Here is a 15,229-nt window from a genome sequence, read left to right as displayed (position 1 = left end):
GGTACTTTCTCTAATCAGTTCAGTTCAGTCACTTAGTGATGTCCTACTCTTTGCAACCCTGTGGACTGCAGCACACCAGGCTTCCCTGTTCATCACCAACTCCCAGAGCTTGCTCAAACTCACGGCCATCGAGTCAGTGATGCCATCCAACCATCTCATCCTCTGTCATCCCCTTCTCGTCCCGCCTTCAATCTTTCCCAGCATCAGGGTCTTTTCCAATGAGTCAGTTCTTTGCATCAGGTGGCCAAAGCATTGGAGTTTCAGCTTTAGCATCAGTCCTTCCAATGAATATTCAGGATTAATTTCCTTTAGGATGGACTGGTTTGATTTCCTTGCAGTCCAAGGGACTCTCAAGAGTCTTTTCCAACACCACTCAATTCTAGATTGAGTTCAAAAGCATCCATTCTTCAGCACTCAGCTTCCTTTATAGTCCAACTCTCACATCCATACACAACTACTAGAAAAACCATAGCTTTGACTAGACAGACCTTTGTCGGCAAAGTCAAGTCTCTGCTTTTTAATATGCTGTCTAGGTTGGTCATAGCTTTTCTTTCAAGGAGCAAGCGTCTTTTAATGTCATGGCTGCAGTCACCATCTGCAGTGATTCTGGTGCCCTCCCCCCCCCAAATAAAGTCTGTCACTGCTTCCACTGTTTTCCCATCTACTTGCCATGAAATGATGGGACCAGACGCCATGATCTTAGTTTTTTGAATGTTGAGTTTTAAGCCAGCTTTTTCACTCTCCTCTTTCACTTCCATCAAGAGGCTCTTTAGTTCCTCTTCACTTTCTGCCATAAGGGTGGTGTCATCTGGGCATGTGAGGTGGTGTCATCTGCATATCTTTCTCTAATGTATCTGTACAAACTGAGGCTGGAATTAGCACTATAAACTTGAAGTCATGCTCTTTATCATCACTTTTATATGATTACTCAGATTTCTAGATTGAGTGAATTTCACAGGTGAATCATGAACTGAAATTTGTTGAGACTGTTTTCAATAATTAAAAACAACAGTTGGACTTATGGTTAAAAGAAAAAAAAATTACGGCCTTTTACATGCCTTTTATTTACCAGTGAGCTAGGGAATTCATTACTTCCTTTTATGAGCACTTATACAAGAAGAAAAGACAGGCCTTCAACCACATAATTAAATAACCAAGTGATGAATACTTCAATGTAGACAGACACAAAGCACTCTGAGGACGTCCAGAGGGCCTATGTCACCTGGAAGGAGAATGGAGAGACGGATGGTGGTGGGGGGGTGGGGGTGGAGAAGGATAATTTCACAGAGGAGCCTTTATCTGAGTTGTGTGTCAATGCTTAAATTAGCAAAAGCCATTTGAGGCAGCCCCTGAAAGGTGGGATGCTGGTTCAAGCTTCACAATATGTGCGGAAGGGGAAAGAGATTCCATAAGATCGTACAGAAAAATCTGAATGGACTTTTTGGCCAACACAACACTTGTGACTTGGGTTGTCAGATAAAAAACAGAATGCCCACTGAATCAAGAATACTTTTTAGTCATTTTTGGGAGCAGGTTTTGGTACTAAAAAATCTGGCCTTTCTATCGTAGTTGTTGTTCAGTTGCTCAGTCATGTCCAACTCTTTGTGACTCCATGGACTGTAGTCCTCCAGGCAACTCTGTCCATGGACTTCCCCAGGCAAGAATACTAGAATGGGTTGCCATTTCCTTTTTTGTTGAAGTGTAGTCAATTTACGATATCGTATCAGTTTCAAGTATATAGCATAGTGGTTCAGTATTTTTTTTAGATTATACTCTGTTACAAATTACTACAAAATAATGCCTATAATTTCCTGGGCTATACAGTATATTCTTGTTGCTTATATATTTTATACATAGCTGTTTGTATGTGCTAATCCATGCCCCTAATTTGCCCCTCTCCCTTTTGGTAAACAGAAATTTGTTTTCTATATCTGTGAGCCTGTTTCTGTTTTGCATATACATTCATTTGTGCATTTTTAAAATATTCTACATATAAGTGATATCATACAGTATTTTTGTTCTCTGTCTACCTTATTTCACTAAGTACAATATTCTTTAGGTCCATCTAAGTTGCTGCAAATAGCAGAATTTCATTCTTTTTAATCGCTAATATTCCAGTGTGTGTGTGTGTGTCACGGGGGCCCTCACATCTTCTTAATCCAATCATTTGTTTATGAACACTTAGGTTGCTTCCATGTCTCGGTTATTGTAAATAATGCGATTATGAACATGGGAGCACGTGCCTTTTCAAATCCATGTTTTAACTTTTACAAATATACACCCAGGAGTGGAATTGCAGGATCATATATAGGTCTATTTTTAGTTTTTTTGAGAAACCATACTGTTTCCACATTCTCACCAACAGTGTATAAAAGTTTCCTTCTCTCCAAACCCTCTCCATAATTTATGATTTGTAGACTTTTTGATGATAGTCATTCTGACAGGTGTGAGGTGATAACACATTGTGGTTTTGATTTGCATTTCTCTAGTGATTAGCGATGTTGGGCATCTTTTCATGTGCCTGTCGGCCATCTGTATGTCTTCTTTGGGGAAATCTCTATTCAGGTTTTGCCCATTGGTGAATTCTTGCAACCCTAGTTTTCAAGGGAATGTGGAATAAAACTGTGGCACATGGGCTGGGTTTGAAGCGTTTTGTGCACCATCATATGGAGTACTGAAGCTACTCCATAGGGACAAATACTTTTAACTGGAGTTACAACAAAGTAGACTTCAGAAAAGGAGTGAAAGGGGGAGCAGAAGCCATTAAGCAGCCATGCCTGAGTAAGAGCACATACAGAGACCATTTTGCTTTCCAGATATCTCACCTGCAACACATACTTGGTGCTGGCAGGACCTCTAACATAGCTGGGGTGTGATGGATATTTCCTTTGCACATTGTCAACATATCTCTGCCTCCTTTACCTCAGAGGATTCTCCAAAACTGGGAGCACTTTTTCTGGTATTTCTCCCTTTTCTGTTTCACTAACCCTTTTCTTTCATTCTTGCTTCTGAGGACCAACATTCCTGCTTTCAATTTCTTAAGTTCCGCTCTTGAGTTCATTTAAACTAAGACATTATCCTTCTCCACTCCACTGAAAAAAGCAGGGATAAATAGTCCTTGATTTATTTGCAAGCTACTTGTTCTCCTCAATGAAGTCTGAGTGTTTCCTAGAAGCAGAGGTGAGTGCAGCTAGACCAAAAGTCTTTAGTAGTCCTTGTACAAGGTAACTTGAAAGTTACCTTGAAAGTTACCTCATTTTATAGTTCTTGTGTGAAAGAAACTTGATAGGGTGTTCCTAAAGCTGGCAATAATTCTAATAATATATATGACATCACCAATAATGAGTTCTGAATGTGAAAGAAATGTTTCTCAACCCTCAACAATAAAGGTCGAATTTTAATTAACCATGCTAGAGGAAAGACACTATTATCTTTTTGAGTCTCTCACAGGAAGAGGTGCTAAAAGAAGACTACAGCCAGGGAAATAGGGAAAGAAGTATGACAGAGTATTATATACTAGAGTATTATAGAGCAGTTAACTACTAAAAACATTGTGCTATTTGTCTCAATTTTGTGATGTATGTGTAATTTGTCAGCTTCTTTTAAAATTTGTCATGATTTCTTTTCTTTGTGCAAATAACTACTTATGTTCATACCTAATTTGTTTTCATTCTTTGACTTAAAGAGTGCCACCCAAGTAGAGTATATTCATGTGTCACAAAACCTAGATCCACTTTTACTAATATTTCCATTCTTGTTGAATACAGGGGAAAAAAATCCTATTCAGACTTCTAAAAACATCTATTGGTATAGGCTCTGCTAAAACATGTTTTTTTCCCTTTTATTTTGAAAACTCTATTATCTTTCATGGATGCATACATAAAAACGATGCATACATAAAAACAACTTGACAAAATATTAGGTTATCTATTACTTGGGCTTCCCTGATAGCTCAGATGGTAAATAATCCACCTGCAATGCAGGAGACTTGGGTTCGATTGCTCATTAGGGAAGATCCCCTGGAGAAGGGAATGACTACCACTCTAGTATTCTTGCCTGGAGAATCTATTATTTAAAACTACTTTTGGAAAAAAAAGTACTTTTGTACATTAAACATATTAGTTTAGTTTCATTTTTGCTTTAAAACTTTTTTAGCTTTATTGAGCCATAATTGATAAAGAAAACAATAAGATAAAGTGTATAGCATGATGGCTTGATATACGTATGTTTTGTGAAAAGATTCCCTCATTTTGTTAACCATTATCTCAAATATTTATATTTTTTGTGAGAAGATATATGGTATACCTTTAGAAAATTTCAATTATACAATACAGTCTTACCAACTATATATCAGCGATAAACTCTGATAGAACACCATTTAAAAGATCTTTTTTTAAAGAATGATGGTTTAAATGATCCTTGAGGGTTTTATATTTGATCTGCTGCCATTAAATTGAGGTGATCTCAGAATTACTCATAATACAACAGGTTGTAACATGCAAAGTAACAATTTAGAGGCTGATATAGAACAATCAAGAATAAAAGTTTAATTTTTATGCATCATTTCTTCAGGAAAACACATCACAAGGGGAAATAGCTTTGAATAAGTTCAGTGAGGGTTGCCATTTAGTTAATTAACTTAGCCATTTTCATTAGCAGACTCAATATTGACTTTAGAATAATGTCTGCTTAATTTCTTTCAAGCAATGAATATGTATGAAACATTGTCAAAGGTAAAGTAAAAATTAAGACAGCATTAGGTAAAAAATAAAAATTAAGTTACTCAAATATGTCACAAAATTTTTATAGACTACATTCATGAACATATATTCAACTAAAGTATGTTCTTCCAAACTTTTAAGATATGACCTTGGCATAGACACATTATTTCAGCTGCTTAGCACAGGATTTGTAATAATCTCAATTTTATAAGAAAGTGAATTTCGAAATTGGTTGGAGAAGACTAAAACAATGCATAAATCCAATGCACTGAATATAATTTTCTGCTTCAATTGACAATCTAGTCTTTTGAAAAACAGGCTTACTTTTTAACATTTTTTGGCCATATTCATTTTATGTGCCTTCATATTAGAATAAATAAAGTCAGCAGGCTCCTATTGATTTTTAGAGGGAGCAATCTCATCTGTAAGAATGAAAGAAAGTGAAGTCCATCAAAACCAACTGATGGACAAATATGTGATGAAAATTGAAGAAAGTAATAACATAAAAATAAAGGGTAAGTATAAATATATTTCTGAAATATGACAGTGATTTTCAAATCTAGATTTTGTGTCCTAATAGGTAAAAGGTAGGAGGGCCTTCAATATTATTTTTAATTAATCGTAATCATGAACACACATTTCATAGAACAGTGGTTTACTTTCTTAGCCATTATATTCTTAACCAGAACCCATAGCAGAATCCATTGGGTGGGGGTTCTTATTTTGTTTTGATACACATATCTAAGTTCCATACCAGGTAATCTGTGATGGAGTCCTGATATGTAAATCTAATTTTTATGTTTATAATTTGTAAATAGATGCCTAGATCCCAGTAGTACACACATCGCTGCTCTAGTCCACACAAAGCATAATGTTTACTTGTAGTAAGTGCATTAGACTATTCTATTAACACTGTGTTCCCAGTCTCATGCTGCTTTCACCTCAGATTTACTAAGTCTGAAACTGAAGTCAAATGCAGTGTAGCAAAACAAATAACATAAGAGGTGAAAGGCCTTGGTTTAACAATCTGCTTTGGCATTCAGGAGCTATCAGGTCTCAGCTGTACTGGATAATCCCCTAAACCAACTTTCTCTTTTGTAGAGCAGAGCTCATACTTCTTGCAATTCCTGAACTTCACAGTTCTCTTTCATCCTGCTTCCTGTTTTCCATATGGACTTCACTCTGGATTGTCTGTTTATCTTGCATCATGTCTCTTACATTACAGGGCAGGAGGCTAGTTCTAGCCCTTACCACTTAGGCTGTTGGGGAAAATCACAAACTGGTTTGTAGCCCTCCAGATTCGACTTGCTGTAATTCAATCTCTGCATTGCTGTCAGATGGAGTTTTCGAAAATAAAATTCAATTCTTAACAAAAACTCTCTTCCCTCTGGATTAATTTATCAGGGTTTCCCATGGGTGCATATGGGGAAAAGTCAAACTACCCATGCTCCTCTAGAGATTATGATGTATTCTACCAGGGACACATATCATGTACCTAGCAGAGCCAAGACCTTCCCTCATGAATCACTTACTGGAGAAAATACTGCAGCAGATCACTTAGCTCCCTGATGTGGACTGATGCTCCAAGCCGTTGAGTCTATTGTCCTTAATGGAACAGAGTTGTACTCGACAGTTATTAATGACCACCATGTCTCTCAGACAAGAATGATTTGAAGTCCCTTAGCCTGTCAGATAAAGATCTTCAAACTTCTGCCCAAACATGACTTTCCAGTTTCTAACATGATCACCTAACTGTATTCAGGTGCAATGCGGCTGCTATATTTTGTTTATAATCTTTCCACTGGTAATAATTCTTCTTTTCTTGAATGCTTCAAGTCCTACTTCAGATTGGAACAAGGTCTATATGAGATGAGGGCTTCCCTTAACGCTGTGGGCCAAGGCTATCTTGCTTCCTATGTAGTATATTTGAGAAAATATTTGTCCATCTCTGGGCATCTCCTGTATTACGGTCCTCTACTGCTATCTCCACCATCCACATAATTATCTGTTCAGCTAGACTATAAGGTTATAGAGGGCTTATTGAGGGTGAAAAGGTTACTCTGTCTTCTATCTCAATGTAATCCATGCTCTTTTTAAGTATCCACTTAGCTTGGTATCATGACATAACAAATGTTCAATTATTTATTGAATGAATAATCCCCACATTTTAGTCTTCTAATGAATTCATTATGAAACTAATATTTCTGTCAATCACCAATCAATCAACCAACTTCAAACTAACTCCCCTTCATTAGAGATGACTAGCAGCCTTAATATCAAATCGCTGATTATTAAGACTGGCAACAAGATAAAATATTCACCCCTTAACTCTTGCTCTCCAAGGTTAATTCTTTAAATCTCTTTTGATACGCAAAGTTCAGAGAGAAAGTGACCACTGTCTGTCACCTAGCAACATGCTGATCTTAAGCAAGGTCAGTTAACCTTGCTGAACCTGGATTTCTTTTCCTCAACAAAGCAGACAATATCCACCTCCTACAATTTCTGTGAGACTCAAATAAGCTAATATGTAGGAAGCATTATTAAATATATGCTGGTTTATAAACCGTAAACTTCTGAAAAATTTGAGAGACAATGGTGCAGCTGATTCCGTTGCTGATTAAACCAGTGAGATGGAGACAGGCTTAGTAACATAAGGACAATATTAACTGGCTGATTAGCTCATGAAAATTAGTGCATATTTTGCTACTAATAAATATGCTGCTAGAAAATGTAACTGACTTTCACACCACAATTATTCAGTAATAATTGGTTGAGCATCTTCTAGGTATGAAGCATTCCATTCTTAAGTCCAAAAGACATTCAGGAATTACATCCCTCATGCTTCTAGTTCTACATCTGTGTTGTTTTTCTTTTCCATACTAGGTGTGTGAAATAGCCTCAAAAAGTGATTTTTCCCTTTCAAAGTTTTTGTTTGCTTGTTGATTAGTTGGTCGGCTGGTTACATCAGGCAGAGACGTTGAATAAAAACCTACTCCTAACAAGACAGAATAACTCAATTCTAAGTAACTCAGGGGCTAATATGTACTGTAGGGTTAATGTAATTTCTTCTTGACAGAGACAAGTGCCCAGGTTATTACTTCTCTCAATACTACTTATGCCATTGTTTATCTAGATCAATGCTGTCCAACAGAAATGTGAGCTGTACATGTAAATTAATGTTTTCTATACATTCCAACATTAAAAGAAACACATAAAATTAATAATATACTTTCTTCAACTTAATATTGCCAAACTGTTACCATTTCAACCTATGTTCAATGTAAATATTATTAATGACATATTTTATTTTTCATATGACGGTATAGTTATCCAGTATTTTATACTTGTAGCACATCTCAGTTTGGACTAGTTACATTGCCAGTGCTCATACAGGAGGTAGTAGCTACCATATTGTAAAGCACTGATGTAAAAGTTGGGTATTTTGTTCACATAAAAAACTGATTGTGAACAAATATTTACTATTCTCCTAGGTCTCTTATTTTGACTATTCTCCTTTCGAGAACATTTGAATTATTATATAACCAGCTATGTTAAGCATATTGAAGTTCCCACTTGAAAACCACAGAAGATAAGGATCATTGCCACAATAAATGCACCCCTACCCCAAAATGGTAACCTAGCTATTCAAAAATATATATATGAAAATTCTTATGTGAATACTAAAAGCAAATGTGAGTGTAGATCTCTACATATACAAGTCAAATGTATATTTAGAATTACAGATGAAAAATTACAGCTCTATCTTTGACATATTTTAACATTTCTATTTGCAATAAAACTTCATCAAAAGACAGAGTTCTTCATGGATATAACAAGAATTTTAGTTACTAGGAAAACTACTTCAATATAAAGTTCAAAACATAAAGGAGAACATAAAGCTGTTTCCAGGATACTCTCAAATTTCACTAAAAAATATGTGTCCTGCTGCTGCTGCTGCTGCTAAGTCGCTTCAGTCGTGTCCGACTCTGTGCGACCCCATAGACGGCAGCCCACCAGGCTCCGCCGTCCCTGGGATTCTCCAGGCAAGAATACTGGAGTGGGTTGCCATTTCCTTCTCCAGTGCATGAAAGGGAAAAGTGAAAGTGAAGTCGCTCAGTCGTGTCCGACTCTTAGCGACCCCATGGACTGTAGCCTACCAGGCTCCTCCATCCATGGGATTTTCCAGGCAAGAGTACTGGAGTGGGGTGCCATTGCCTTCTCCAATATGTGTCCTAATACCCGTAAAATGAGAACTGGCATTTCAGGACTATTTTAGAAAAAGAAAAATGCTGAATACTAAATCTGAAAGCTTAAAGGAGCATGAGAAAATCTGCATGAAAACTGATGAATCTGAATCACCTGAACTTTGAAGCCTCAGTGGTTTCAGAACCATAGTATCTCACAGAGAAAATCTATTATAATCCAGTGAAACCCTTGCTTATGGCAACCCAGCTTCTCACACCCACATACATTTCAAAACACAAAAGGATCAAGTTCAGTTTCTTGATATAACATATTATTATACACAAAATGGCAAAGATTTCCCTAATGCTAAATGTGATGCATATACAAACATAAAATAAACATAAATGATTAATTATATTTTCAAATGTCAACAGGTGGGGGAAAGAAAATATGGTGGCAGACTAAAACGGCACCCAATGGTTCCCCTGCATAATCTGCTCCCTTTGAGAGTGGTAAGACTTGTGACTTAGTTCTAACAAATAGAACATGTCAAAGATGATGGGGTGTCACTTTTAAGTTACATCAGATTGTGACTCATGTCTTGCTTAAGCAGTCTTTCTCTCTTGCTGGTTTTGACAAGGCAAAATGCCACCATTTTGGAGAGTCACATATGGCAAGGACCTGAGAGTGGCTTCAGTCAACAAGAAACTAACAATTCATAAGGAATTGAGTCTTCCCAACAACCATGTAAATTTGTAAGCAGACCCATACCCAGCTGAGTTTTCAGATGAAGCATCAACTCTGGCTGATACCTTGACACCTGTGAGAGACTCTGAGGCAGAGTCCAGATAAACCAAGTCCAAACTACTATCCCATAGATATCTTGAAAGTTTTTTTAGAATGCATTCTACTTTAGGACTTCCCTGTAGCTCAAACAGTAAAGAACCTGCCTGTGATGCAGGAGACTGGAGTTCGATCCCTGGGTCAGGGAGATCCTCTGGATAAGGGAATGGCAATCCACTCCAGTATTCTTGCCTGGAGAGTTCTATGGAGAGAGAAGCCTGGTGGGCTACAGTTCATGGGGTTGCAAAGAGTTGGACACTACTGAGCGACTAACACACTTTCTACTTTAAGCCACTACATCTGTGGTAATTTGTTATGCACCAGTAGAAGAGGCAGATATGATAGTTTTGTAAATAAAATTGTGGTGACGTTAAATGTTTTTCATTATAATGAAGTCGCTCAGTCGTGCCTGACTCTTTGCGACCCCATGGACTATAGCCTACCAGGCTCCCCCGTCCATGGGATTTTCCAGGCAAGAAGACTGGGATGGGTTGCCATTTCCTTCTCCAGGAGATCTTCCCGACCCAGGGATTGAACCTGGGTCTCCCGCATTGTAGGCAGACGCTTTACCATCTGAGCCACCAGGGAATGCAGGAAAAAAAACATATTTTAATGAATTACTGGGAACTTATGGCTACTTTTTAAGTTTCAGTTTTAGAAATAAGAGATCAAATATACACGTGGATGAAATGATTAAACCATTAGGGTTTCATGCACGCTCTGACATTCTTAAAATTCATGCTCAAATTCTAAGCAGAATAATGATAAAGACAAATAATGTTGTCAGTTATACAGCTTTATTTCAGCATTTTGCAGCTGAAGCAGACAAGTTATCTTTGTGTGGTTTCTATTTCAAATAGTTCTTTTAAAAATTCTCCACAACTTCATGTAGCCACGAATGCCAAAATCTGTTAAGACTGCTTTTAGGTAAAAGGTTGCATCAGTCATGAAACATTTTTTTACTTGGTTCTTAGGGGTATTCTCATCTGTCTTCTTAATTTTACATGTTAAATTAAAAGCACAGTTTATTTTGAACAGTTTATTTAAACACATATAAAAGATAAACCCTGAGAAGATGGAAGGAAAATGGAGAATGAAGTGAGCCAACCTTGCTCACTTCAACAAGTAAGAACATAATTGCAAGCAAAAGAGGGAGAGAGAGAGATTTTAGACAAAAGGGTACAGAAATTACAGGGTGAGAGAAGGGGGAAAAGGAACAAGAGAGCTGATGGAAAAAGAGTGAAGGAGATTAACAGGTTTTGAGAGGATGAGATGCAAGAGTGAAGAACAAGAATAAATTAGAATTTGGAAATTGAGGTTATGTACTCTTTATAACATGGAAATAATGAAAACAAGCTGGAATTAAATTCTGAATATCAGTGAGGAATGTACAATGTAGAAGTGAAAAATAATAGTTCTAAGCCTTTTCTGTTTAAGGGATGAGTTTGAGGTTTGGAAATGCATGAAATATCACTAAATTAGTTTAAAAGTGATATATAAGATATTAACTTTCTGAAACTAAATAGATAGTTTTTCACAGTCTAAACTCCATTCTATACAACACCATTCAAGACACATATCAAGTCTTACAGATGGTTCTAAATGAGTTTTCTGAAAAAGTTATTTTTTTCTGATTCCTTTTTCCCCCCATCAAATTGTGTACTTCCATCTAAGACAAATACTGAGAAATTTTGTCTCTGCAAGGTTTTGAAAGTAAGAGTAGAATTCTTTTATAATGCCAGGAATGACACAGTCCTTGAAAACTGAGTAGAAATATGTGATACATTTAATTTCAAATTGTCTTTAAAGACTATATCCATTCTTATCCATTCTATCATTGTTTTGACATTATGATAATATTGAGTAAACGCAGTCTTATTCAAATTTAATAAAACATCACAGGGAACTTCTCTAGAGGTCTCTGTGAGTAATGTTGGTTGTCTATTCTTCATACACACAATTAATTAGAATTCCTTCACTAAGCAGCTCTACTATCTGCAGTAAAAATCAAGCAACCCTCCTCTGCCAACCCCAATCTCACATCTTATTTACGCTCATTTCTACTTCTCTTTATAATCTCAGTTTCAGGCCCATATACTTAGGGTATTCCCTGGTAGCTCAGCTGGTAAAGAATCTGCCTATAGTGCAGGAGACCCGGCTTCAATCCTTGGGTTGGGATGATCTCCTGGAGAAGGAAATGGCAATCCACTCCAGTATTCTTGCCTGGACAATCCCATGGTCAGAGGAGCCTGGTGGGCTACAGTCCACGGGGTCTCAAGAGTCAGATACGGCTTAGTGACTAAACCACCACCATCTAACACTTAAACTTTCTAAAATAGAGCATTTACTCTGAATTCCATTTCCTTCCCTGGTTGTGGCCATGTTTTATTTGGGAACTCAGAAGACAAGAGATACAGAAACAGAAAAAGTCAGGGGGAGAAATAACATCTTTCATTCTAATGTAACACAAAGGGGAAAAGCAATGGGTAAAGAATTCTGACTCAATTTATGCCCATGGTCACCTCCTAAGGACTTGCATACAAAAGGCATTTGTTTAATTTGGGTCTCCCCAGAAGAACACTCTATAGCAAGATTGTGTACTCAAGTAATGTGGGGATGTGGTTCCAGGACACACTAGGGTAATGAGGAAAAGTGAAATAAGGAAGACTGCCAATAAAGGGAGTGTTATCAAGCAAGTCAACACTGTGGGTACGTGAAGCTTAATGTTACTTGAGAGCTGTGGGAGAAAATGTAGGAGGTAAACCTTGAATTTAACATATCTGAAGGGCAAGGTGGCTGGGGTATTTATCTACCAACTGTTACCTTAAAGGACCTTACTTCCTCTACTTTTCTGCCCTGCTCCAAGAACCAACAAAGAAAGCCCCCAAGTAAGAAGAGGCAAGTTCTGGTAATGGGAAATCAGGCAGCATGTTTAGGAATGATAAGTAGTGAATGGACATACTGTGGTGGGGGTGGGGGAGCTACTGTAAAATACATTTGTTCTTTAAATGAAGTCTGCAACCTGCCTGACTTTCCTTGTGGCTCAGATGATAAAGACTCCGCCTGCAATGTGGGAGATCTGGGTTTGATCCTGGGTTGGGAAGATCCCTTGGGGAAGGGAAAGGCTACCCACTCTACTATTCTGGCCTGGAGAATTCCATGGACTACAGTCCATGGGGTCACAGAGAGTTGGACACGATTGAGTGATTTTCACTTTCACAACCTGCCTATATTTGGAGAGCATAAATATCATGTTGTGATCACTACTCAGTTCCATTAATTGGTCAAAATATCAGGTCCCCAAAATATTATGGATATTATTTGGTTACCTTTTTTTCCATCCATCCATCCATCCATCCAACCAACCATCCAGCAAGCCAGCCATCCATCTCCCTTCCTTTTTTTGCCTTTCGGGGAATTTTCTAGCTACCTATCTACTTTCATCGTGTTGCAGCTTCATGTGACCTATTTCAGGCCAATGAGTTTCAAGGAGATGGTTCTTGGATGCTTTGGGCAAGAACAACCCTGAAGAGAAGTTTGTGTGAATGTGTGTGTTTGTGTGTGTGTGTGCGCATGTACGTGCAAAACTTAGGCTCTGAAACTGTTGTAGGCAACTTTTACCACCATAAGGTTAGCCAGATGAAGCTGAGAGGTTGACACAGAAAGGCAGAATTCATAAAGCGGAAAAAATGGAACCAGAACCCTGATGACATTTATTATTTAAATCACTTGGATGCGGTTTTGTCTGTCAGTTGCAGCATTGGCAGTACTAACCAATGCATCCATTGAAACAGTTACTTATGGGTGTATTAGGACTAATCCTCCATTACATGTCACAGAGGGTGAAAATTTATCCTACTTTAACTAATTTTATAATTTTACTCTTACACTATAAAATCTCTTGGTTAATGCTAGCAAATAAGACTTCTCTGTCACTTTCCTAATACCTATAAGCCATATTTTGTATTCCCATAATGAAAAATAATGTGATCCAGTAATAGGACAATCATCATGTTCTGAAAGAAAGAGATTTTAAAATTTGCAATTTGGGATTAGAGCTTTGCAACAGCCCAAGTGTTTACTATTTTGAGAGGATGCTGGTGAAAGAAAAGGTTAACCTAATAGTACCTGCTGTGCCCACATTGGCAAATGAAAGGCAATCACACAGATGGTGGCATTTGTCTGAGAGTTTAGTGCCAGAGGTGTCCTCTCAAATGCACATAAATTTTGGATGGGATTTCTATCTTTTCCTAAAGATATAGATGCAGGTTTGCTGGAAAAATTTATTTTTCTACTAACACAGTAAAAATCACCACCACCACATAAATAATCAATCATTTAATAGTGACTATTTATTGATCCTTTGGTATATGCCAGGTTAGCGAGAAATTCAGCTTTGTTCTAGATTGTTGCTTGGTAGTCTTGGGTTATTTTTCTTATGGCAAAGTGAAGTACTTACTATTGTGCCTAACACACAGTAAACTATTAGTAAATATTATCTATCATTTCTAACACTGCTAGAATTCTTCAGTTCTCTTAGGGAGAGAAAGACTCCAAAACAGGATTAAATTAAGTTTCTTTCTTGACAGTCTAGTGTAGACTGGTATGGAAATAGGTACCAATGTATGGATATATAAAGAAATAAAGGAATGATACAAACTGAATGTCTGATGCACAGGAGGCAGAAAGTAACGAACACAAGAGAAATACTGCTGGGGACTGGAGGGTAACAGGAAGACAAGATGTATCTTGTTGGACTTCAGAGGGGTAGAAGGAGTGGTCACACTTGGAGATTTGTGATGTAAGAGAGAAAAAAGAAAGTAGACACACTCTAGGTGGCCCAGGCAGGGTAGGACAAACAAAAGACAGAGGACAAAAGGGAAGGATATTGGGCAGTCTCACCAGGATGCCAGCCTGGGTGAAAATGACCAATGGGAGAAAACATCAGAATATAGCCAGAGTCGCATTATAGAAGGGATGGACTAGAAGATAAATTTACTGAGGAACTTTTGCCTTTGCTGAACCCTTGGCATCCCTCACCCACAGTAGGTGTAAAGTTTGCTTGCCTGGAATTTTGTGATTAGTAGAGGCTCTTGTCAGAATCAACCAGGCATTGCAGAATAGTGTATTGGTGGTTTCACAACACAGCTATCATTCATACTATTGGCACATCTGAAGAGCTTGAAGGGAAGGCAGATTAAGGTGGAAGTTTATCATCTGTTACTGTTTTATGGTTTTGTCACTGTCCAGAAAATTTTTATTTAACTCTGTAGGAATGATACTAAAATACACACACACACACACACACACACACACAACAGTGGCTATTATTTATTGGTATCTCACTCTGTAGAGGCATGTTTCTGAGTTTGCATGTATCGTATCCTCATTGAATCCATTTTTGCAATGTCATTTTTGTCCCAATATTCAGATAAGGAAGCCAAGACACAGAGAGGTCACGCACTAGTAAGGACTCTGCA

At 37.6% G+C, this 15,229-nt stretch overlaps 1 protein-coding gene and 1 long non-coding RNA gene across 4 annotated transcripts in view; both read right to left on the bottom strand.

The window, feature by feature from the left end:
- DMD (dystrophin) overlaps positions 1-15,229 on the bottom strand; it is a 2,147,259-nt gene that overhangs the window by 784,909 nt on the left and 1,347,121 nt on the right. The gene's annotated exons all lie outside the window — the stretch shown is intronic.
- Positions 7,647-12,882, bottom strand: LOC145535995 (uncharacterized). Its single transcript, XR_014075582.1, has 2 exons — positions 12,018-12,882; positions 7,647-8,739 (listed from the first exon to the last, which is right to left on the bottom strand). It is a non-coding gene; the product is annotated as an uncharacterized LOC145535995 (long non-coding RNA).

The sequence above is a fragment of the Giraffa tippelskirchi genome, chromosome X (assembly GCF_054371585.1).
Source record: "Giraffa tippelskirchi isolate mGirTip1 chromosome X, T2T-mGirTip1v1.2.pri, whole genome shotgun sequence".
NCBI classification, from domain to species: Eukaryota; Metazoa; Chordata; class Mammalia; order Artiodactyla; family Giraffidae; genus Giraffa; species Giraffa tippelskirchi.
This window is presented reverse-complemented; position numbering and strand designations above follow the sequence as displayed.